Raw genomic sequence first — 25,370 nt, forward strand, 5'->3', positions numbered from 1 at the left:
CAGATCCAAATGCAAAGCCCATGCCCAGAATGCAGCTAATATACGTGGGAGTCACTCCAAGAACCCCATCTGACAATGTGAGTCCGACATGGTTTACAGCAGCAAGTCCGCTCTAACCCTGGTTCTTTCCCTTAGGTAGCACCTCTTGTTTCCTGCAGTCACACCAGGGGTACAGACCTCACTTGCCAAAGCCCTTCTCTGGGGTGTGTCTCTCCTGCCACCCAAGTGAGAAACTCTTTTTCAACAGCCTGCTTAGTCAGAGTCCATCTTGTCACACTCTGAATTGCAGGAGATCAAAGCCTGCAGCTTCTCTGCCATCACAACAGGCACACACAGGGTGTCCCCCACCCTTGGAAGCGCGGTGCTTTGCAATCGCCGGATGTTTAAGGGGATCGCTATGAGCGTCTTGCAGTGTGGTGTGGTTTGCATCCCGAGTCCTTGGAAGCCACGCTGTGCTAGGTTGGTGGCGAATGTGGAGAAGTTCACTGTGTGCTCAGGATTCTGTGAATTCCCTGATGCTTGTGGGACCTGCTCTCATTCGAAAGCATGTTGACTCAGTGAGCGCAGGGAGGCTATGACAGGCAGGACTGTAAAAGCCAGTCCTGCCGCCGGCACACCATTTCTTTTAATGGATTTCTGTGCATTTGGAAAGTTTTCTAATTTCTCCTTAAAAAATAAACTCATAAAAGTCAGGAAGAATATTTTTTCTTCCTAATGGAGTTTGCTTGCCAAAATGGCTTTCTTGCACTGTCTGTAGGTGGGCCAGGGTGAAGGCCAGAGGAATTGAAAGAATTTTCTGAAATACGCTCCTTTATAAAAGGAGTATTTTCTTAAATAAAATATTAACAAGCCACTGTACACCCAGGCTTCAAATTGGCAAACAGATGATGCTATCGTGAAGCAGGTTTTTAAATAAATCTTTGATGGAAGCCTGAAATACATAAATCTAAATAATCCACCACTCACTCTCAAGTGGACATGGAGACTGCACAATTAGCAATCTGTGCTGTCTCCAAAAAGGAAAATTGTCTGGTGAAGCTCAATAGTTATATGGCCATGGTATTTTTTTAGCAGTCTTAATTTTTTCTTTCTTTTTTTTTTTTTTTACTAAATATCATATTAGTTTTAAAATGTTAACCTATGGGAATATTTTGTATGTCCATGTGCTGCTTAAATGTGCAGTTTAATACATTTATATAATAGGTTTTACCTTCATGGTTTTATCGTAGGTAATCAAAATATAATTACTAAATATAATTAAATTGCTTTATTTTTTAAAAATTGTTGTTTTTCTTTCTTTGAGTGGCAGAGTGGAAAGAGAGAATTCCAGTTCTGGTTCATTCCTAAAGTTCCCACCATTGTCTGGGCTACGCCATGCTAAAAGCAGTAGGGAGGAGATCAGCCTGGGTGTCCCAAGTCATTGGCAGGGACCTGAGTGCTTCAGCAGCATCGGATGCTGTCGTGTGGACCCGACAAGCAGTGGAGGAGACATTGCAACTAACTCTCCTGTATGGGATGTGGGCATCCCAAGGGGGGCACGTTCCAAAAGTACTCTCCCCTAAATTAAAGGTTGTATTTATTTACTTACCTGCTTACTTATTGATTTGCTTATCTATTGATGTATTTATTTAAAAGAGACAGTGAGATTGATTTTCCATCTGATGGTTCACTCCCCATACAGCCAGAAGCCAGGAGCTTCATTTGGTATATCTTATTCTGCTTTCCCAAGTGCATGGACAGGCAGCTGGATTGGAGGTGTAGCACTCTGACTTGAAACAGCGTATGAGAATTGAATCGGTGCTCATATGGTTGCTGGTGCTCTAAGCACTGGTTTAACTGAGTGTGTCACAGTGCTAACACTTCATTAAGCTTTAAAAAATAAGAAAGAATAAAAAAATATTTAGGAATAGAAAAACATTCACTGGTAATAGTGTTGTTCAACTTATATCCTAAGTAGAGATAAATATGTTGACTTTAGTATTTATTTTTTAAAAAGACTAATTTACTAAGAATTTCACAGAATGATAAATATATTCTGGATACTATTTTGGAAACATACATTTGCTAGAAACAAATATTTCATATGATGCAGCTATTTTTAATTTTAAGAACAATGAAAAACTTGTTTGTGGGAAAAATGTTATTCCAAAATCTGTAAGAATTTTATTGCACATAAAAAATTAAATTTAGGATAGCATGGGCCATATTATTTTGGTATGAACAGCAATGATAGCCAATTCCAAATGAATATTACAGCGTTTGAAAAAAATAAGGCCCATATATATCAAACTCAAACACTATCACCGTCAGGGCGAGAGTTTCCACATGGCAGGTAAAGTTGCCACCCTCAGTGCCAACATCCGAATGGGTATTGCCTGTTCATTGGCAGTTCCATTTGCCACTCAGCTCCTTGCTAATGGCCTGGGGAATGTGGCAGGAAATGATCCAAGTGGCTGGACTCCTGACACCCACATGGTAGAACAAGTGAAGTTCCTGTCGCCTAACTTCAGCCTGGCCCAGCCCTGGTCATTTTGATGATCCAGGGAATAAACCACTGGAAGGAAGATGTCTCTCCTTCTCTGTAACTCATACTTTCAGTAAATATCTGAATCTGTGATGGATTTGTGAGGGTTGGCTAGTATGCTAATAAGAAAGAGGGTCATTGTTAAAATGCCTACTCATGTGATAATGAGAGAGGTAGAATGAAGCGCCGCATGGCAAATTCTCTGGGGTCTGTGGACAAAAGGCTGGAGGAACTTCAGGCGTACTCACCAAGGAAAACTAGAAAAAGCTGCAACGGAGACAAGGTTTTTAATTCACACTCACAGAGATGCTTGAGAAAAGGCATAGCAGTTTATCTCAGTTTGACGGATCTTGATATTGAAGACAGGATAGAAATCTGCTGTTTGAATGAATGGTCCCCATGGGTGGTTAGTAACATATATCGACGGTTTTTCAGATTTTTGCCAAAAACTCCAGACTTTACTTTTCCATCTGGAGGGCAGGCAGAGTCAACCCATGTTGGCTGAAATGAGAAATTCAACTCAGGCTTAGAAAGGTGAGCCCACTCATGCTGAAAGGGTGTACTTCAATCATAACAGGCCAAAAGACATCACTTCTGCAGGCCATTATAGAATATAACCTGAGACTGGGGAAAAGGAAAAGAAAGAGAAAGAGAGAGAATCTCTGGGCTGGTATCCAGGAATGTATGGGGAAGTCATCTTGGCAGAAACAATTTAGATCATTTGGATAGAATGGATCACATTAAATCCAAGTGAAATTGCCCATATGAAAATTCAATTAAATAACTGCTGTTGAGAAAATTTAGTTAAAAAAACAAGGATAAAAGCTGAAAGTCACCATAACTTTGCTTTTCCCTGCAGAAGCTGGTTTTAGTAATGAACACAAAATAGAATAGAGGCCATCAGATAAGAAAAGCCACTGCTCCTGCTAGGACAGGAGGTGAACTGAGTAGTGCTGGCCCACGGATCCACTGGTAAGCGCGGAACCTGGCATCAGGAGGGGTTCTGAGGGAGGAGCCTGAGCAACTTCTCTGACAGGACACAGATCCTACAAATGTGCGCAAGAAGCATGGAAGGAACAGCTCAGAAGAGGTTATGGAAAGTGTCCCACTGGCATACATTTGGCATGGGTTGGGGGTGGACCAGGCTGAATCATTTCGCGTCATCCACTGGCAAATCTGAACACCAAAACAGTGTGGGTCGAGCCAGGTTTGGTCACAACAAAAGCAGTGTACACCACAGAATACCAAGGTGAGGCTGCCTGTGCCAGATGAGACAGCAGCACCCAACCAGCACGCCTGAGAATCAGGAAGGGAGGGGCAGAGCCGACAGGGGAATAAGGGGTGGTTCCCTTGCTGGATAGCTATTCCCACTGGAGAGCATGAGCTGGGATGGGGACGGACCAGACTAGACAGGGCTGCAGCACCTGTGCGCCTCATGTGGACCAGATCAGGAAAGAGCCAGGATGAGCGAACTATTCCTACTAGTGCTAACAAAACTAGAGGGGGTGAGAGCTGTTGGGGCTTAACCGTAGCAGAAGCTGGCGTTAGGGGCTAACACTGTCAAGTCCAACCACAGGGTCACCTGGAGAGAGCACAATCCGGGAGAGAGTGACCTGGGAGGGAAATAGTGGGCTCCCCCCTCTTGGGTTACCATTCCCATGGGAAGGCATAAAATAACTAGGGCAGAGGCTGGGGTGGCTAGACAGAGAGGCACTCAACAACATCCGTGAGGCCTAGATAGTTGAGCTAGTTGGCTGGAACTAAGCGCCAATACCCTTCGACATTTACGAGAGCCAAATGGGATGTGGGGCAGACTGAACTAGTCTGCTACACATATGGCAAATCAGGGCAGGGGCGGGCCTGGTGGAGGTTATTGGAGGTCACTCTGAATAGGCTGCAGCTCCCACTGGTTTGTGTGATGGCCGAGTATGTGAAGAGCAGAACTAGGATGGACTGCAACACCCATTGGTTCCAGTGGAAGTCGGGGCTGAAGATGGAACCAACCCAGCAATTACAACCACCAGCTGATTGGGGAGATGGACTGTACCAGGTCCTATACTTGCTAGTACATACAGGAATCTGTTCTGGCAACACCTTCAAGTTTGTTTGGGGACCCCTCAACCGAAATGGCGGACTCAGAACCTTAACCAAAAAAGACAGAATATACAACAGGTCAGTCAACCACCACAGCTATATGTTGGCAGTGTAACACTGGACAAAGGGAGACTCTATGATGGACTATACCAATCAGTAGGTTATTCAACAGTCTCATCGTGTCTGGCATGGTGAGATTGGCAGCAATGCATAACTGGTGAACTACCGGGATCTGGGGTGGGTGGGAGACTGGGTGGGGCTTCTCCTCAATATTCCCTTTAGCCCTTGTAACTTTTTTACCCTAAACAACAATGCAAAGATTGCCAAAATATAATAAAAAGAAAAAAAAAAGAATAGAGGCCATTATATTCTTTACACTATCCAACAGGTGTTGTGGCCTAACGTGCATAAGTTAGTCAGCAGACATTCCTATAGCCTGTGATAAACACACATCAACGATGGAGTAGCAAGGAGTTTTTCCTTCTGAAAGCAGGGACTCTAAAAGGCTGGATGCAGAAACCCCTGAATGGACAGAAGCAGGGTCTGAGACCAGAGGGGTGGGACCCTGGGCTCAAGCTGTCACAAGATCTGTAGCTGTGTGTGGGAGCCACTCTGAGACATGGTCCAGAGCATGGCCACTGGAATGGCACGGGAGAAATACTGCCAGAACTAGGGTGACACACAGCCCGGAGGTTTCGCAGAAAAGTCAAGCAGGGAAGGGAGGAGTGCAGGGCTGTAACTCTCAAGCTGTTATCATAAGAAAACAACTCCACACTGGGAGTGGGAGGGAGCTGCTGTATTCCTGGGAAATGGACCCCACCTAATGATCTCTCAGCAAGACATCGCTAATGCCTGCACCAGCATTGTTCCTGAGCAGGTCTCTCCATGTTTTGCCTCCTCCAGGGCGTGATCCAAAACAGGGTGGCATGAACTGGGATGAGTGGTGCTTCCAGTGATGTCCACATTGTGCCTGCTGACAGTCTCCAGAGGTGTGTGGACAATGGAATGTTAAGGAGCCATTTATCCAAGGGGATTAGAGCTGGAGGCAGAGGCAGACCCTCCCCAGGGATTTCTGGACCTGCGTTCTGCGTTTCCTCATAACACAGTGTAGCTTTGGGCAATCAGGGATTGCTGTTTGCTGCCTAATCATGCTCCTCATGCTTATGAGAAGTGGGAACTACAGTTCCTATAGGCAAGAACATACTTGATGATTCTTAAGCACGTTAGATCTGTGTATTTCTTCCATATTTGCCCCAAGTGCTTGTCCCTGAGGTTCTGAGATGCTTTTCCAAAGCGGTTGTGTCTGTGATGCTGTCCAGTTGAAAAACACAGGCAAGAACAAGTCAGTGGCCAGACATTTCAAACTGTATAGCACTAAATCTCCTCTTTGACCTTTTAGTAAATAAAAAATTACTCCCAGAGTATTTACTTTCTACTCAATAGAGTATTTACCAAGCAATTAGGCTCCATAAAGCAGCGTGGTTATAAACCCTGCATGTCTCTGGACTTCTACTTTGTCTTTACATATTCCTCAGTTTACTGGAGCTCAAATAAGTTATTCCACGAAAATCATCATTGAAGAACTTTGGTGGGTTGTATAGGAAATTCAGCTTTGCACCAGCTGCCTTTAAAAACCAAGCAAAACCACTCATTGCTTTTTAGAGACTGGCCCCCTTTAAAGATTTTACAGCAAGTTATACAAAGTTCTGACTCAACTTAATGCTGACAAACTTCCTTAACTCTGCTCACTGAGACTGAAACATTTGTTGTCAGTTTTTACCCCCTTGGAAACACTCAGAATTCCTTTTCTCTCCAGTTCTCCAGTCCTGTTCCTAGCACATTTCCAGGCTGCCTGGGTCTACTGTCCTCCTGTTCAGACGCTTCAAATCCAGGCTTTCATTCATTGACATATATTGAACTCAGCCTCAGTGATGCATAGGGCTATTAATCATGTTGTTACATGTTTGCCCTTTTATCTTGAATCCACTGTTTTATATGAAAAGCAGGAACCCAATGTTCCAAGTTTTGAAGATAAAAATCTGTATCTAATTCTCAGTGGGTGGACCAGTTATCCCATGTTATTTGATACTCCACCATCTAAAAGTCATTGCTTTTAAGTAATAGTTCTTTAATCACATGTTTCAGTTTGGGGGCAGAAATGGGGAAGACCCAGCTGATGACACTATGACACTTTCCTTACAGAGTACTCTCTGGGGTGGGGGGGGGGCTGTGAGATGTGCTTGTGGAGAGCTTCCTGACGTATCCAGCCCCTGGCTACACTGCTGAATCTGTGCACACAAGGGAATAGGACAAGCTGTGACCCTTCTGCGATGGCCAGATCGGCTGAAGGCCATTTCACACACACTGCCTGAAGTCCCCTGGTGTTGGTGGAGATGGGGTCCCCAGACCGCAAATGCAAGAACAGACCTAAAAACGCCCGAAAGTCACCCCTGGTGCATTCCACTGGAAATTGCACCTCACTAAAGCCAGCAGATTCCATTCTCACTGGGAAGGTTCATAATAATTTTTCAATACAAATGCCATATAGTAAACCTTGGTAAATTTTGGAGTGGTTTCTAAACATCACCTCCGGTCTCATTTGCGTGTCTTCTTCAATGGGAATAGAATGACATTTACTAACGTCAAGCTCACAGAGCTGCTATGAGCATTCAGTAAACTTGATGATAGTGCTCTTCTCATTGTCGTAAAGATTCCTTATCGGCTTATTCCTATTAAAATAGTTTTATTTTTGTTTTCATTTTAATAATTCCTTATCCTTATTTAATTTTTTAAAAAATTATTTTTATTGGAAAGTCAGATTTACAGAGAGGAGAGACAGAAAGAAAGATCTTCTGTCCGCTGATTCCCTCCCCAGGTGGCCACAATGGCCAGAGCTGAGCCAATCCAAAGCCAAGAGCCAGCAGCCTCTTCCAGGTCTCCCATGTGAGTGCAGAGTCCCAAGGCTTTGGGCTGTCCTGAACTACTTTCCCAGACCACAAGCAGGGAGCTGAACGGGAAGTGGAACAACAGAGACACGAGCCAGTGCCTACATGGGATTATGTGCACACAAATCAAGGACTTAGCCACTAGGCTATTACGCTGGGCTCAGTCATTCCTTATTATTAATTTGGATCCTCAAACTCTCACCAACACTTACATTCCAACTTTAGTGAAATACTTTCTCTCTTCACTTTTCATTGTGTATTTTTACTGTGTTGAACAATGTTCTGTAGTTTTCCTTGTGTTTACCTATAAGTCTGACTTCTCTGTCAAATTCCTCTTAAAAATATATAGTTTCAATTATTTAGGAACTGGTCAAAATGGCCTTTTAACTAACTGCTCCATGGAAGAAATTTTGCTCCTCCAAAAATTAAAATTTTGGTCTCTTTTTTTTCTCTTTCTCTTATCCATGTCTTCAGGGAAAAAAAAAGAGAGAGAGAGAGAAAAGAGAAAAGAAAGAAGTCTTCTTACCAAAAAGGCATTTTTTTGTACCCTCTTCTGAGTAGCATTGGCCCAGACTGAATTAAGGAACATTCTGTTCTTTCATCTTGCTTTATTCTTTTCTTGAAAGTACTTCCCTCCCCTTGACACGAGACGGAAGTGTTTCTTTAGTGTATTCATCCCGTATGGGATAGAAGAGCGCTTGGCAAGGCGCATGTTTCTTCCTCCCTGAATCCTCCCTGCAGAGAGCAGACATTGGCAGAATAGGTGTGAATATGTAAAATAAACAGATATCTGAAAAATCGTACAGAGCTCATGATCAGACACAGAAAGCTAATGGAATTGTTTAAAAAACGCTATTTTTGATACGCCAATTCGTACCCAATTACGACTCATAAAACTTAATTGCACTGAGTGTAATTTTTGAATGTTGTTTATTCATTTTTATTTATATGAAAGGCAAAGGAACACACACAGAGAGTACAATGAAAGTGAGAGTGAGATATCACATATCTATTTTATTTCACTCATTAAATGTTGATAAAACCTATGACTGGTCCAGGCCAAAGCCAAGCACACAGAGTCCAAGGACTTGAGCATTCAAGTAACAGACCCCAGGATGCATTAGCAGGGAGGTGAATCGGAAGCAGGGAGCCAGGGTTTGACCTGGTACTCAGATACTGGATTCAGGAATCTTAGGTGGTGACTTATCCCATTTTGCCACAGCATCTGCCCCTTAATACAGTATATTTCTACCACAAAGTGGGCGTTTCCTTGGATAATGTTGAATTGCAGAGTTCTCCCTGTGTGATCATTCTGTTTCCACTTCTGTCACTTCAGTGCCTCATCATGCTACCCATCCCAGACACCTAAATGGAACGATTACCCTGGGATGTCTTCCCAGGCACACCTTCAGCATCGTTGGCTAGAGGTTGGCTATCTGACAATTGCCCATCTGGGCCTTGATCTCTTAGACTGTTCTCGATGATGGGGTTGTCTTGTTTCCAGCAGGTGGTTTGACAGAGTCCAGTTCTAGAGTGATCCCAACTGATCCCACATGGGTGGGCCAGGCTGCTTTCAAGGAGACATTTCAAAGTGCCCCAGCCCAGAACTGCTGAGCAGGCGCTTCCGGGAGCGTGGGTGGGGAAGCATGTGTCTGAGCAGTTTTACCACCTTAATGTGGGTTTGCATCATCAATTTGCACGCAAAGTAAACAAAATAGAAACAACACAAGAGAAACAGCACATTTCATCAAAGTATGTTAATAGTTAGCTGTCTTTAATAGCAACCACAGCAACAATCCACCTTTTTCATTCTCAAATTAACTTTTGGTTGTTTGGTAGACAGAGACTCTTAGCCATAAATTAAAAGTAATGATAATTAGCCACATGTTCTTTGTTAAGTAGAAGGCTTTGAAAATCTCTCCATATAACCATTAGTCAGTTCAGCTATATGCAGCAAAGGGAACTACAGGATTTCAGATTGTTTTAAAAAGAAAATGAGCAACAGGATTTTAAAGCAGAAGCGTGAAATGCGAATGACTGCCCGTCTCAGTGAAGCGGCAAATGACGCACTCTGTGTAAATATCTGAGATCTGTTTTCCTGGCGGGGGACACCTCAGAGGCTGGGGTGCAAGCTTTTGCTGACTTGTTGCATCAAAGGATGAGAGGAAGCTGGCTTCGCACGCACCCCTGTGTGGCTTGCCCTATATGTAGGACACTCCCCAGTTCACCTGGCCTGCTGTCCTAGGGAGAATTTTATTAAAAGTAAACAACGCATGATAGAACAGCAGGGTGTGGGGTTTCTGCTTAGATGCCCACAACTCCCTAAATATTTCATTAAAATGTGCAGATCTCCTTGGGGGCCGTAAGTAACACTATTGTTATGGAACCTCAGGTCTGTTATCAAACCTTCCATGATCTATGGTGATTTTGGAATACACGTTCTTGTGTTTGAAAATGTCCAGTGTGGTAATATGAATTTAATATCTCCATCCTCTTTCCTTTATTTTGACACACATAAAAGATGCTGTTTGTTCTGACACTTAAGAGGACATGTTCTTACTAAAAATCACTGAACAGTGATGAGATTTTAAAGAGCCATCATCTGACTAGATTTCCCCAACACAAGGAAATCTGATACCGAAAGATCTGCAATATTGTGGAACACATAATCTGGGGTGAGGAGTTAGTTTCCAATTGTGTATTCACTGCCGAAAAGTTTTGTATTTGATTTTGTTAGAATTCAACATATGATGCTTTGGGTAGGTCTGGTGTTGACTCAAAGCCCCTGAGCACATGCCCGTACATCCAGTGTGGGCTCACCCACAGCAGGAGGTAAGGGTGGGGGTCCTGCCACAGCTCTAAGCCTCTGCAGAGAGGGGGCTTGAGTACTCAGCAGAACAGCCTGTCCAACCTGTCTCCATGTGCCTGGAACTAGTCTTCCTTCTGCTGGGGAATGGAGTCCATTTTACACGGAAGTTTGAGAACGGCTGGGCAACACTTGGATTCAGGGAGCCAGCACTGTCCGCAGATGTCTCATCCTGGGCCTGTCATTCTGTATCTTGAGGACCCCTTATTTTAGGAAGGAATGGGAGAGCTGTTCAGAGCTACTAGAAAGGTTTTCCCAGTATTAAGCTTAAAAAAGAAAAAGCGTGTGCAATCCTCCGGGTGTTATCTCTGTAATTTCATCTTAGTCACTTCACAACCTCACGCAGGTTGGCAAGCTCAGTGTGCTTCAGGGTTCTCACCTGTAAAGAGGGGCTGATGAACGTTTCCAGCTTTTAGGATGCTGAGGGTTCAGTCACAATACTTCACAAGTCTTCATTCTTTCCATTTTCTTAAGTCATCTATAAACTGGTGTGAATCTAAACTGTCCAGAGAAAACCCAGGATGACTGCAGGCTTGTTGCCATGATTAGTCCATCTCAGATAAGAAAACAGATTTTTTTAACATAAAGATTTATTTACTTTCATTGGAAAGGCAGATATACAGAGAGGAGGAGAGACAGAGAGGAAGATCTTCCATCCGATGGTTCACTCCCCAAGTGACCGCAACGGCTGGAGCTGAGCCAATCCGAAGCAAGGAGTCAGGAGGTCTTCTGGGTCTCCCACGCTTTGGGCCGTCCTTGATTGCTTTCCCAGGCCACAAGCAGGGAGCTGGATGGGAAGCAGGGCAGCTGGGATTAGAACTGGTGACCATATGGGATCCCAGGAGTGGGCTTGAACCACTATGCTATGGCACTGGGCCTGAAACAACAGAGATTTTTTTTTTCATGACTGTGACTCTGATAACAACTTCTCCCACAGATCTGTCAGGCCAAGGTTTCTCCCGGCTTGTAGAGGAAGGACCTTCTTACTGTGCACTCATAGTTTTTCTCAGACCTTTCTGGCTTCTCTGCCTCTTTTTGGAGAGACAGCACGCACCTTAGCAGAACGGGACTCCAGCTTGAAGCCCCATTTAACCTTAATCCTCTCTTCAAAGGGTTCCTTTCCTAACTCAGTGACCCGAGGGTCAGAGGTCAACAGGGAAGTCTGGGAACGCAGTTCAGTTGCTTAAATACAACCTGTGTTCTACACCCTGACTTTTCCTTTAGGAGTTTTAATTGCCTTTGGTAGGTGGATATTTTCCTCATTTAATTGGAATCCAGAATAACAGAAGACTAAAGGCTTTCTACATCTTTCCTTTTCAACTTGTAATCTGTTTACATAGAACTGGAGCTTGAAGTCCCTGAGTAACTTTGCCAGAAATTAACTAATATCTTCATGTATTTTCTTATATGTGTGATTTTAATAAGCTGTTTTAGGTAATTATCTGATAATAATCGATATTGACACTTTGGGAAAATTAGATGAGTAAACATGTAAGACAATGAAATACTTTCCTTTTCCCAGCAGCAGCAGTGGTTTAGGTTATTAAAATTTTGTCCCTCGCAGAAAATTAGGACCGTTGACTGAAATAAGGGTCCCAAAATGAATATGAAATGTTGGGATAATGCATGGTGCTGGTCTTGTGGGTTGGACCAACCAACACGGACGACTCCTGAGCTATGGGAAAGCAGCAGACAAGGGCACGCACAGGCCCCTCGCCCGCTCTGAGCCATGCATGCACGTAGCTGAAGCAGAGAACACTTGCATGAAGAGCGGAGCTCTATTTGTCATGGGTGGACACACAGCACGTAAACCTATCTGATGTTATTTCAACATTCAAAGGAAATGGATGAAGTTTCAGGATCAAAATAAAATGTTTTATTTTTATTTCCAAATCAGAATAAATTAAAATTTTCAATGGGCTAAATCTCAACACCCAGAAAGTTGTGTTTTGAGTGGTGATCCTCTGACCCTTTGAACATGTGGGAGGACGCACATACCTACACCAGTACTGAAGTGTTTGCTGAGTTCCTGCACTTCAGCTTGTTCCGATTTCCTTGCCCCAAACACCAGTCATGACATCTTTGCTGGAGCCCCTGCAGCATTCAGAGGCGACACAAGTGGGGTGCTCTGCTCTAAGGTTATGATTTTGGCACGAAACCTCAATTACATTTATAAAGTCCTTTCTCTCATGCCGTCTGAACGCTTTGCAGAGTTGTTAATGTTAATGTTTAATAAAGCAGTTGCCATAGCAACAGTCACATCCCAGATGTTTTGTGGAGGCCTCTCCAAAGCACACACCTTTGTCAATATGTTATTTTGAACATTTCAAAGGTTAAATATTTGAAAAAGGCAATATATCTTTCAGATTTCAAGCTCACAATTTGCATTACTAATTATGCATTCTCATGAAAGAATGAAAAATATGTACTATTTAAGACAATGTGGAGGAGCTAATTTCAGGAATATAAAAAAGATCAAAGTGGAGCTTGCCACTCTTGAAAAGAAGCATAAGGTAAAGAAATAAAACAAAGTCTTAATCACAGAATATGCAGATTGCTATCAATAGTAATTACTTTGTTAGTCATAAGGGTTATGAATAATTATCAAAATGCTTAGATCTGAGGGCATTTTCTCTCACGTGTGACACTCATCCTTCTAGGCATTAACTCCCAACATATATAGGTCACAGACAGGGACATTTTGTTTTCTTTACCAGCACTCTTCCTTCATCTCTCTTATCTGAATTTTTTTTTATCAAAACTGAGATGGTAAAATTTAATAGCCACATATTTTTGATGATTGATTGAATGCTTCCGGCTCTGGTCTCCTTTCTCACATTTTTTCCCCTTAAGGGTTTTCTAAATTTTTTTTTAAGGGAGCTTAAAAACAAATGATGTTTACTAATAGGCATTTCAGAGCTTCGAAAAATAGTACCGTTTTTTGGCCCCAAATCCATCCTCTTTGGAAAATCTCCTAGAGGACATTGGATGGCAGGTGCACACTGAACCCTAAGCAATGCCCCCATCACTCTTATCCCACCCCTGGACTTTCCTTCCTCAGCTTCTCCAGGTTTTAAGCAGGTTCCTTATTCTAGCTCCAAGCCTTCCTCTGACCAGTGAGGTAGGTGTGGATTGAGCAAGCTCCGCAGTATATTTGTGCTCCAGGACCAAGCCAAGGGCCATTGCTCCTGGCAGGGCTTATGCCCCTAAAGGACAAGTCCTCCTCTTTCCCATGAGGGAGTCCTGGGACACTCATATCTTTTATTTCCCAAGGACTTCGACCTTTGACTTCTGCATACCTGCCTGGCCCGTGCTACCACCACATGAATGCTTTCCCACAACAAAACTGAAAATCAATCCATCTGTTTAAGGATGCATGACAAATTCCACGTAGGACAAGCATATATGACTCACATTCAAATGTGAAGCAAGAAAGAGCATAAAGCTTTTATTTGTTATTTAAGAAAAATATTTTTAGACAGCGAGTTTAAATCATCAACAGTGGTTCAGGAAGAGAAAGGAATTGATTGCATTCTTGCTTCTTGGGTCTCTTCGTGACTGCAAAAATGGATCTTTAAGATCTTGGAGGATTATGAATTTGTTCATTAACTTTCAATCACTATCCTTTAAATTTATGTAACACAAACAAAGGAATTTCAAATTTATTTGAGAAATAGGACTCCCAATATCTATAGGAACCCTCCAGCTATGGAAAATTATAATACAAAAAACTTAACATTCTTCATCTGTTGGGAAGTTCTGGTCTATTAAGTTGCTCCTGAGACACTATGAGTGAATGGATTGCTTGCCTGCCAGTATTGCTAATAAAACACAACCATGGGGGCAACTAGTCAGCGTCTTCTTTGTCAAGTCATGTTTTGTGAGATGATTCTTTGGATGACCAAGTGTGATCCAAGGCACAGCTCCCGTAGGTTTGACCCCACATGCCCGATGATCAGCTTGATTTCGATCCCAGGTCCTTATTTCCTGGGATCAGACACAGTGTCCAGGATGAATGGCGGACATGAGAGCCATGTTCAGTAAAAATGGAGCTGAGTAAGATTAACTGAGCCCATCCAAGATCCAGGATGTCGAAATCTATAGCCATCTCTTTCTCTGTCTCTCTCTCTCTCTATATATATATATATATTTAAATTTCTCAATGAAATAGATAAAACTCATCAAATCTATTTTCCAGCCTATTAAAGTTTAAAATATACCCTCTCCAAAATGACAATATTTGGAAAAAGGAAGTTCTTGTTACAGAATTATTTTAGAAAATGTGTTTTATAAATTAAGGCACACAGTATATCGATCTAACAGTTTTTTAAATATTGTTTTTATTTTCCATGATGCAGTTTTGCAGGAATAGGAATTTCCTTCTTTCCTCCCTCTTTCCCTCCCCATCCCCCCATTACCTACCCCCTCCATATTATGAATGTAGTATAGTCATTTAGTAACCGTTATGAGTTTAATATTCCGTATCATAGCATTGCAGGTATGAACAAAGGTCAAAAATCTAGTAACAGGTTTTCAGGCTTTATTTTACTGTTTCGCTGGGAGTTCTCCTTTTATTCAAGAGTAGAAGTGCAAAATAGAGTATCTTCACTTCTTGGTGTGCTAGTCTCCATTATACAGTTCATCCATGAGAATGTATTTTTATTCACCTATATGTTTGTTTTTATTTTGCATTAATGTTGACTTAAATTGGAGAGAATATATGATATTTGTCCTTTATGATTGCCTTTTTTCATTGAGCATAATGCTCTCTAATTGGAACCTTTTTTTTTTTTTCAAATGGTAAAATCTCATTCTTTCTAATGGCTGCGTAGTATTCCACACTCTAGTCTATCATCGTGCTCTCTCTCTGGCCAGCAATTTAAACACCTGTATCTTGTGACAGATTCCCTGGGTTTGACATTCACCGTCAGTCCCTGAGTCCAATGTCCTGCTAATGTGTACCCTGGGAAGTCAGCAGCATAGTACAAGTAATTGGTTTCCTGTCACAGACCAGATCCACATTGAGCCTCTGGCTCCTGACTTTGGCTCCTAGCTCAAGATGGTCGTGCTTGGGGAATGAACCAGTAGATTGGAATGCTCTCATTCTGTCTCTCCTCTCTCTCGCATCATCATTTCATCATGTTTTTCTGTGCCAAATAATTAAATAAGTTTATTTGTAGACACAAAAGACCTATCTGAGCACCACGTTTCAAAAAAAAAAAAGAAGGAAGGAAGGAAGGAAAGAAAGAAAGAAAGAAAGAAAGAAAGAAAGAAAGAAAGAAAAGAAAAGAAAAGAAAAGAAAGATGTGGCTTTCTGTTTCTCACTTCAAGGACTAGGATGAATGCTACACATCTTGTCTTTCTCTTAGAGAATATTTTATAAAATTAAAAATTACTAAAACAATTTTTCTCTTTTTCCAATCAGACTTAACTTTCATTATGATTATAAATAATCATGATATCCAATATTTCATTCGGGTAATAAGTTTTTCATATTTGGAACCTAATAAAAATCAGGTTTTTATTTAAACTGTTCAATCTAAATAGACACCTGTCAAGTCACCATTTATACCCAGATCAATGATCTTGTTATTAGGTAGACAAGAAGAGGGTCTGGCAGTACGTCATCAATATCTCTGCCACAGTGGAAGCGATGAGGGACCGCATAGCAGTTATCTTGGAAACTGTTAGGAAGATCAAAACTAGTGAGTCACAGAAGACTTTGGGGATTAAGTTGTCTTTGGGGGGGAGTCACCTAAAATCCCCGTTTTGAGAATGCCTCTTACTCTCCTGCCACATCAGATTGAGAGTTGTCAAAGTTTGTGGTGCTGTTTCTCTTCTCCCTCACATTTTCAAACATCCTAGAAAATTCTGAAACCATCCAAGTACATTTATACTTTGGCTTCCTACTGTCCTCCTAATCCTTAAGTGACCACTGCTGATCTAGAGTTTTCTTTGCCCTTGTGTCTTAACATAAGGCCTTTGAGGAAAACAGGTGAGACACAAAGCCCTTTTCTCCTGTCTTAATTTATACTTAATCATTCAGTTTTCTCTTCTTTGGAGGTACTTTAGGTTTTCCTAGCAGCGCACCAATGCCATTATCCATTCATTCTTTATTCTGTCTCCTACTATTTAAAAAAAAAAATCTATCTTTATTGGAAAGTCAGATATACAGAGAGGAGGATCTTCCATCTGCTGATTCACTCCCCAAGTGACCGCAATGGCTGGAGCTGAGCTGATCCGAAGCAAGGAGCCAGCAGCTTCTTCCAGGCTTCCCACATGGGTGCAGGATCCCAAGGCTTTGGGCCATCCTCGACTGCTTTCCCAGGCCACAGACAGGGAGCTGGATGGGAAGCAGAGCCTCCAGGATTAGAACGAGAACCGGAGCCCATATGGGATCTAGGTGTATGCAAGGCAAGAACTTTAGCCGCTAAGCTACAGTGCTGGGCCCTGCCTCCTACTACTTTCAACAGTGATACTTTGGTACCAATGCTTGGTATCTGTTTTGTAAATACATGCAGAACCTATAGAACAAATTGGCTTAAATGTTTAGCTATCAGCCAGTCATTTAATCTATTGCAACATGATATAGTTATTGTTAAATCTAGCTCATTTCTTATATATTTTATTTGATGTACAAAGCTGTGAAGGACAGAGGAGAAACAGATTGTTTCCCAAACCAATGTATCCTAACTCCCTCGGGGAGAGTTGTTTGGGGCCTGCAGGCATCAATTTTCTGATGAGTGGTGCTCAGGGTTAGAGGCACCAACACAGCAACCCCCCTGCATGGAGTTGCATCTCTACTTTGTGCAGTGTTTAGGGGAATACACATTACAGTGCAGCCTTTCGAGCACTGGGGCACGGGGGTGTCAGTCAGCAGCGAGATGCAGGGACACTGCAGGAGGGGATCGGTTCTGAGTCCAGCTGCTTTCCCAAGAAATGGCCCTGATTGAAATCTGCAAGACTTGGGCCAGGACCCTGGGGTTAATAGCTTTGCTCATTGAGAGTGCTCTAGGCTGTTTTCATTTCAGGCCACATTTACATTTACATAGCACGGATCACTAACGCCCTGAGGTCCTTACTGACAAGAAGCAGGTATTTGCTCACTGAAATTAATGGCCTCCCATTGCTTTCTAGCCTTTGGACATATTTTCAGGTAACAAGAAAAGAAATGCATGTGTATAAATAGCCATTCTGGTGTCTAAAATAGAAAAAGAATATAACCTACAGCCTAGGTTTCTTTTTGAAAAGATAATTACAATGGCAGTTCCATTTTAAGTCTTGCCATAATCTTCCAGTATCTATTATTTCCATAGTTAATCCAGCATTATTCCACCCAAAAGACCAAATGAATCAGGCCAGACCAGCCAGTGGGAAGAGCAGAGGCAGGTGAGCCACCAGGCGACTGCCTGCCAGCCAGCTAGATGAGGTCACAAGATGGGATCCTCCAGGCTTTTAAGCAGAAAGTACTGATCATTTCAATTATGGATCAATATCAATCATGTCATGGGTCTGTTAGGATGCTTTCTTTTACAAGGAAAAAAACAACAACTTAACTTGACCTTCTTAAAGCAAGAAGGAAAAAAGAAATAAAACAAATTTTTTATTTTATTTTATTTTTCTGCCTGATGTGTGTATTGAGAGCTAGGTAGATAACTGACTGTGGGTTCCTTATGGGCTCAAAGTTCAGGAACCTGTATGACCTGTATCTGTTTTATCTCTCATTTAAGAGTAAGGTTTCCCTCCTTGAACCCCATTTTTAGACTCCAGTAACTAACCATTTTAGACTCTGGCACCTCTCCCAGGAAACTTCTAGGGTAGACCTACCTGAAAGTTCTGAGCTGAGGAAGAGAAGGCTGTGCAAGCCTGCATTTAAAAGCATGTGCCTCAGAACCGGTGCTGGCCATCAGAGACTTCAAGAACGCAGCTCTTCAAATTGCATCATGTCTCCAAGTTTCCCCCCCCCCGCCCCCCGAGTCCCTTGCTTCACCAGCTGTCGCCATATCCTGGGGCCAGCAATGCAGGCAGCCTAAGCTAAGTGGGGAAGGTAGTGGGATCCTCATGTGGTATGTGGGTTTGCTGTGACTACAAGAAGGTTACCGCTGTGGCTAATAAACTATCAACATTTATTATGGATGATTATGAGTTAAATCTATTGGCACTTCTAGCTCTTTTGGGTCCCAGCTTGTTGCCGTTGCCACTTCATAAAAATTAATACAATAGCACATTTTTAAGCACTTAGTATAAACTGGATCCTATGCTAAATCATTTAAGGTGATTTTCTATTTTATTTCTCATAACAATCTTATGAGGTAATTATAATTATTATTTCTTTTCCTAGCTAGGGAAGCTGAAACACACACAGACTCACATGGTTTTAACTAACATGCACAATGTCTCACTACTAGAGAGGGGGGAAGAGCATTTTAAATGTCGGATTCCAGAGCCTATATATGTAAAGACAATAGAGACCATTGTGAGGAGGAAAAAAAAAGTGTTGAGTTCAGTCCATCCTAGTAGTTGTGCTTCTTAGGATTAGTGGTGTCTACTGTGGCTGTCTCATGGCGTAGATAATGCCTGGACCCTAAAAGTCACTGTTCCATAACTGCACGTCCCTCAGGGCATACTCCATCCCTCAGAACTCGGCTCTCTAAGTCTGTTTCCAGAAGGTGCATGTTTGAGCTCATTACTCTAGACAGGTTAAGTTAACCAACCTCCTTCCCTGATTTTTTTTTCTCTCTTTTTAGTGTAGTTTAGTTTAAAGTCTATGAAGAGTACTTGGAATGGATCTCCAATTATGGCTCTTCTACCTTCCTGTTAATGCCGACGCTATAACCAGATATGACAGCTCCCTAGCTATATGGAACATCTGGGTTGAAGTTCTAGTTTGTGAATCAGAACTGTCATTGTCCTGGCAGTTTGGGGCATTTGAGGAATGAGCCAGGGGATGATGCCTATCTTTCTCTCACCTCTAAAGTGAATAAACACTTTAAGAAACTATTGGTAATGATTTAGTGTGGTTCAGAAGGACCTAGCCCAGCTCCGCAGCATCTAAAGACACAGGCTCCCATTTGTCCATAGCAACCGACTCCTAAAGGGGTTTTCTGACACAACCTGATGGTGGTACTAAGGAAACCATGTGTAGATTTGTCTCAAATAGCCATTTATCTCACTTTCAGACAGTTACCAGGGTGGTGAAAAAACTCCAACTTAGCTTCTTCTAGCCATTCTGAGCTACCAGTTCAAACTTTTAACACTGCACTGTTGTGGTGTAAAACACTGCATTTGCACTAACAGCCTTTTATAATACACATTCTTCCAATGCATGAATGTCGTTTCTGGTCAATAATCGCCACTCAACAAAATGTTAACTGCTTAAATGTGTTTTTTGACATTGAGATACTAAGTAAACAAATAAATGAAAGTGTCTCACAAGCAAAGTACTAAGACATATGAGACTCCATTTATTTTTGTTTATAAGATTAATTTATTTTTAGTGGAAAGGCAGATTCATGGGGCGGAGAAACAAAGAGAAAGGTTCACATCCCCAGTGGCAGCAAGTCAGGATCCAGGAGCTTCTTCTTGGCCTCCCTCGTGGGTGCAGGGACCCAAGGGTTTGGGCCATCCTCTGCTGTTTTCTCAGGCTGTAAATAGGGAGCTGGACGGGGAGTGGAGCAGCTCCAACACTAACTAGAGCCCAAATGGGTTGCCAACATTTGCAGGTGGAGGATCAGTCAAAAAAGTTATTGTGTCAGCCCTGTGACCCTGCTTGTTCAGTGTTCTGTATGCTTTGAGTGTTTTGCATGTGATATTAGATGATTTGTACATTCTCAAAACACAGCTGGAAACAAGCTAGAACTAACCACATCTTTCATGTTCTTAGTCAATCCATGTTCCATAGCTTATGTTCGTTCCTAGCCTTTGAGCTAAGGAGCATGTCAACTTCCTGTAACTAATAGTAAGAGATGCTGATCTCCAACTAGGCTAGTGCAAAATTCAGTGAGTAACTCAGCAAAGACAAGTCACATTTGGTGAATCATAATGATACTGTCAAGTTCCTCAGTGACTTCTGCGTTTCTAATAATATAACGTAGATATGGCTCTATTTCAAACACAAGAGTGGCTAAAGCAAGCAGCACAGCAGGGGCTGGTATCACAAACTGGGAAGTCTAGCTGCAAAGAACCATTTCTAAGTATATTCCTTACCTGAGGAATTTGACAGAGAAGTTAGAAAAAAGTCACAACTTTTTTTTGTTATTTAAGAAAACAAATAATTTATTAAAGTCGACGCTGGGGTTTCTGGAGGACTTAGCACATAGATAATTTAAAGTGCACATAGCATCTGTCATAGCCCTTATAGATGAACTTTGGTTCAAATTAAAGTTTGCAGAGCATTGCTGAGAAGTGTCAACATAAAGCACAGTACTCTTTTTCTCCACTTGTTTTCTTGCATTTTCACAATCAAGTTTCTGTTTGAGCCAACACTTTTATAATGGGGAAGATTTTTGGAATATGTTTGAACTGAAGCAAACCAAATTTTCCTCAGACACATTTATTGTTGCTGCGATTTTCAGTCCAATTTATTTTTTAAATTAGACAGCTTTGCTCAGTCAAGTCTTACCATTTTTCTAGAAGGTAGGGATAATCTTAGGTTACTTCTGGGAACATGTGAATGAAACACCCTTCTACCCTGAAAAGAATACAATACTGATCAATTCAGGTTCTGGTGAGTGAAAACATGTTTCCCATCTCCTTTATCAATGGTAAGGCTATCAGTATTTCCTCTTTCTTTGACTTCTCCTTAAGTGGGGAGAACTACTGCCACTTCATTGTTCAGCAAAAATACAACCTTAAAATGGATAGCAGTTCAGGAACAAGTTTCTATGTGATTTGTGTTTTTCGTGTTCTGTTTTTAATTTTTACTTGGGTCTGAAAATTGACAATGTTACTAACTCAGGAAACGTTAACTGGGGTTAGAACCTCTCCACATCCGCCTAACAATGAAATCATTCTCAATTTTCTGGTATGTAAATTCAATGAGATCAGTACAAATAAACAAACTGACAAGCTTTGAGCTATGGAAACCTACTGGCTTACAGTGGCTTTGTTTAAAATATTTCATATTTCATCCTCAAAAATGGCTTTCCTTGTAATTAGTTATCTTTAGTGTCTTCATTTTCATCTAAGTGTTCAATGGTCAGGGTAATTAGAATTAATTTTGCATTATCAGTGCATGGTAATGAAGGTTCTGTGACTTCTGCTATCCATTCTGCTGGCACAGGGTTCCGGGCACACCTGGGGCTCCCCACGCTGCACTTACTGATGCCTGGTTCTGCTTTCATGGGAACAGTAAGCCCTGGCCAGATGCTAGGCTGTATGTATGCCATTTTGGACAAAGGATTGTGGACTATCGGCCATAGTTGGGCCTACTGCACATGGTATGCTGGATACAACTCAGTTCACCTGGACTGATGCAAGAGACTTTTCTGTCTCTTGTTCATCTGTGTATTTTTAGAGATGGAGAAGGAAGGAAGGAAGGAAGGAAGGAAGGAAGGAAAGAAAGAAAGAAAGAAAGAAAGAAAGAAAGAAAGAAAGAAAGAAAGAAAGAAAGAAAGAAAGAAAGAAAGAAAATATCTCTTGAATAAAAATGAAAACTAAGTCAATCCAAATCTTTTAAAGGAATGTTTTTTTGTTGTTTTCAAAGTTAGAAAGAAACACGGAAAACTGGAAAGAGATTTTCTACCTGTTGGTTCACTCCCAAGAAGCTGCAATAGTCAGAACTGGGCAGGGTGAAGCCCAGAGCCAGAGACTCCATCTAAATCTCCCATGTGGACGGCAGGGCCTCGAAGACTTCAGCCATCATCTGCTGCTTTCTCCGCTGGAACAGCAGAGGTGAAAGCAGGGACGCAAATGGGATACTCCTATGAATGATGTGACTTACCCACAACACGGAGAATCTAAATAAAAGACTTTAGATAGAATCTAGAAGAACAAACGTCAAGAAATTTGTGCTAGAGCACCCAGGAAAAGGTAACTAGGGCAGTGAATCCAAAATGTAAAAGACTTCTTTCATTGCTTGGTCTAGAGGTTTCTTGCCAAACAAAGAAGGTATACTTTACCTCATCACCCCGTTCATTCCCTGCTTCAGCCACAGCAGTAGAAAATTCCCCGTCCTTTGTGTCTTCTCTTACTCCTGGGAAAGAACCATAAGGTGAAGGATCAAATTACTGGCAAATGTGAAGCAAGCAGGAGCGACCATATGCCAATCAGTTATTAGAGGGAACTGCTTCTCTTTGGTTACGATGACATCACCAGGGTGGTAACCAGATGACTGCAGAAGTTTAAGGAGTTCCTAAACCTCCGAAGTCCAGAAGCAAGGAGTCCTTCTCTAAGTGCTTGAAGAGGGCTGCAGATTCCCCTCGCCTCCAGAGCCTGCGATCATGCAGCACCAAGCCTCTCTTTGGGATTCAGCTGATCTGGCTCCCTCTGCATCTTTTCTTCAGGTGAGTTTTTCACAGAAGCACAGAAACAGTAAACCGTTGTGAACCTGCCTGAATGACCGCCTCCGTCGACATACTGGTTTATTCTTTTTCTTTTAAATCTGATCCACAGAAGACTTTGTTGGACTTGGCTTTTGTACTTACTTCTACATTGCTTATTTTGTTCTTGTTCCCCAAATAAATCACTCAAGTTCTGATAATTTTATCAAAATGCACTCAAGAAAATATTGTTAGTGCTTTCTACTATTATATCTTGTGATACATATTTTTGTGGATAAAACATCTAATAAATTCATTGGCCCTCTATTCAAATGGCCCACAGCAGCCAGAGCTAGGCCAATCCTAACCCAGAAGTTAGAATTTCCTCTGAACTGCCACAGGGTTTCAGGGGCCCAAGGACTTGGCCGATCTTCTGTTGCTTTCCTTGGCTGAAAGGAAGCATGGAGCCAGACCCGACGCGATAGCGTAGCGGTTAAGGGCCTTGCTTTGCATACCCGGGATTCCATATGGGCGCCAGTTCTAATCCCGGCAGCCCTGCTTCCCATCCAGCTCCCTGCTTGTGGCCTGGGAAAGCAGTCCCCAAGCTCCAGCCATTGCAGCTGCTATTCCGATGAATAATCGGACGGAAGATCTTCCTCTCTGTCTCTCCTCCTGTCTGAATATCTGAGTTTCCAATAAAAATAAATAAATTTTTTTTAAAAAAAAATCAGCAAGCATGGAGCCAGATCAGAAGTGGAGCAGCTGGGACACAAGCAGGTGCCCAAATGGGATGCTGGCGCTGAGGCTTAGTGCACTATGTCATAGCACTTGTCCCAGTGATTTTGTTTTGATTGAAGATTACTACTGTCTGAAAGCTTTCAGGCTCCCAAAATACTAGTGTTGAAATCCCAAGCAGCAGGGTGATGTTATAAAGAGATAGATCCTTTACTATGATTGCAAGATTTTTCAGAGTCCAAACCTCATAATGTGATGAGTACTCTTAAAAATGGGGTGAGAAAGATGTGCAGGTGTTGCTGATGAATTGGGAGACTGACATCACCAAAGTCTGAACTTGCCAGCCCCTCGGTCTATGCCTCCCTCTTTCTGTTGGAAATGATTCTTCAGTTGTTTATAGGTCTAGCATTCTAGGGTTTATTTTTGTAACATCAAAAATAAACAAGAAATTGATGCTTAGATGTGGAAGTGATACTTTAAGTAATTTATAGAAATGAGCAATGGCTTAACAGCTAAATCCTTCTTTGCAACTACCAGGATTCCCTATGGGCACCAGTTCATGTTCCAGCTGCTTCACTTCCCATCCTGCTCCCTACAAGTGGCCTGAGAAAGCAATGCAGGATGGTCCAAAGCCTTGGGACACTGAACCCACGTGGGAGATCTGGAAGAAACTCTAAGCTCCTAGATCAGATTGGACCAGCTCCAGACATTGTGGTCCCTTGTGGAGTGGACCAGTAGGTGAAAGACCTTTCTCCCTGTCTCTCCTTCTCTCTGTAAATCTGCCTTTCCAATAAAAATAAATACATCTTCACAAAAGTAGGTATTAGAGAATATATACTTTGTTGCTCACAGGTGTTTCTAGAAATGCAGATGATATAGGTGATTCTGCTGAAGTCTTAAGTGTCAATAAGGAACATTAGGTTGGACAGTGGAAGAAGATCAATGCTTGTTGTAAAAGGACAAAGAACTTGGATGCATTATGTTTTTTCCATAAATGCCTGTTGAGATAGATTGTGTGGGTGAGGACATTTCCAGAAGTTTGGATGGAATAGATAGTAATAAAATGTGAAAAGGGAAAGAGATTTTAGGAATATAGTTTTTAATCAGAAGGAATATAGAACTTAAAATTTTGGGAAAGTATCAAGCTTGTCATATCATAAAATATGAGAACACATTTTTATCATGTCTTCTTGTGCGTATTCATAACACATAGCAAATTCAAAAGAGTAGTTTTGTGAAACAGACATCTGATAAGAATATTATTTCATCATTTCAACAGTAACCTGCATCTATTCTTCATGACAATGAAAGAATAGCCCCAAAGATATTGCAGAAGTTATCAAGGTTTGTACCATAACCTGGTAGGGGACAGAACATTTTCTGACATATAGTAATATCTACCGTCTAGACTTCTCACTGTGATTTTTGGCTACCGTATTCTGGTGATTCCTAGGAGGCCAGTACTGGGGTAGAGTTACTCAGGGCAATGTCCAGCAGAGGCCTGGCAACGGGGCTTCTCTTCGGACTCCTAGTCTCTGCAACACTTGCATGCATTCCAAGAAGCGGGTAATGGATATACAACTCAAACTCAGTAACATGTCGGCTAGAGCTGCCTGGAGCCTTGGGAACCAGCCCCTGTGTGACAAAGCTGCCAGTGTCCCACTGCAGGGTGTCTGTCCTATTGAGTCCTGGAGGCAGAACATCAAAACTAAGAAAATGATGCTTCA

This window comes from Ochotona princeps, chromosome 12 (genome assembly GCF_030435755.1).
Source record: "Ochotona princeps isolate mOchPri1 chromosome 12, mOchPri1.hap1, whole genome shotgun sequence".
Classification (NCBI taxonomy): domain Eukaryota; kingdom Metazoa; phylum Chordata; class Mammalia; order Lagomorpha; family Ochotonidae; genus Ochotona; species Ochotona princeps.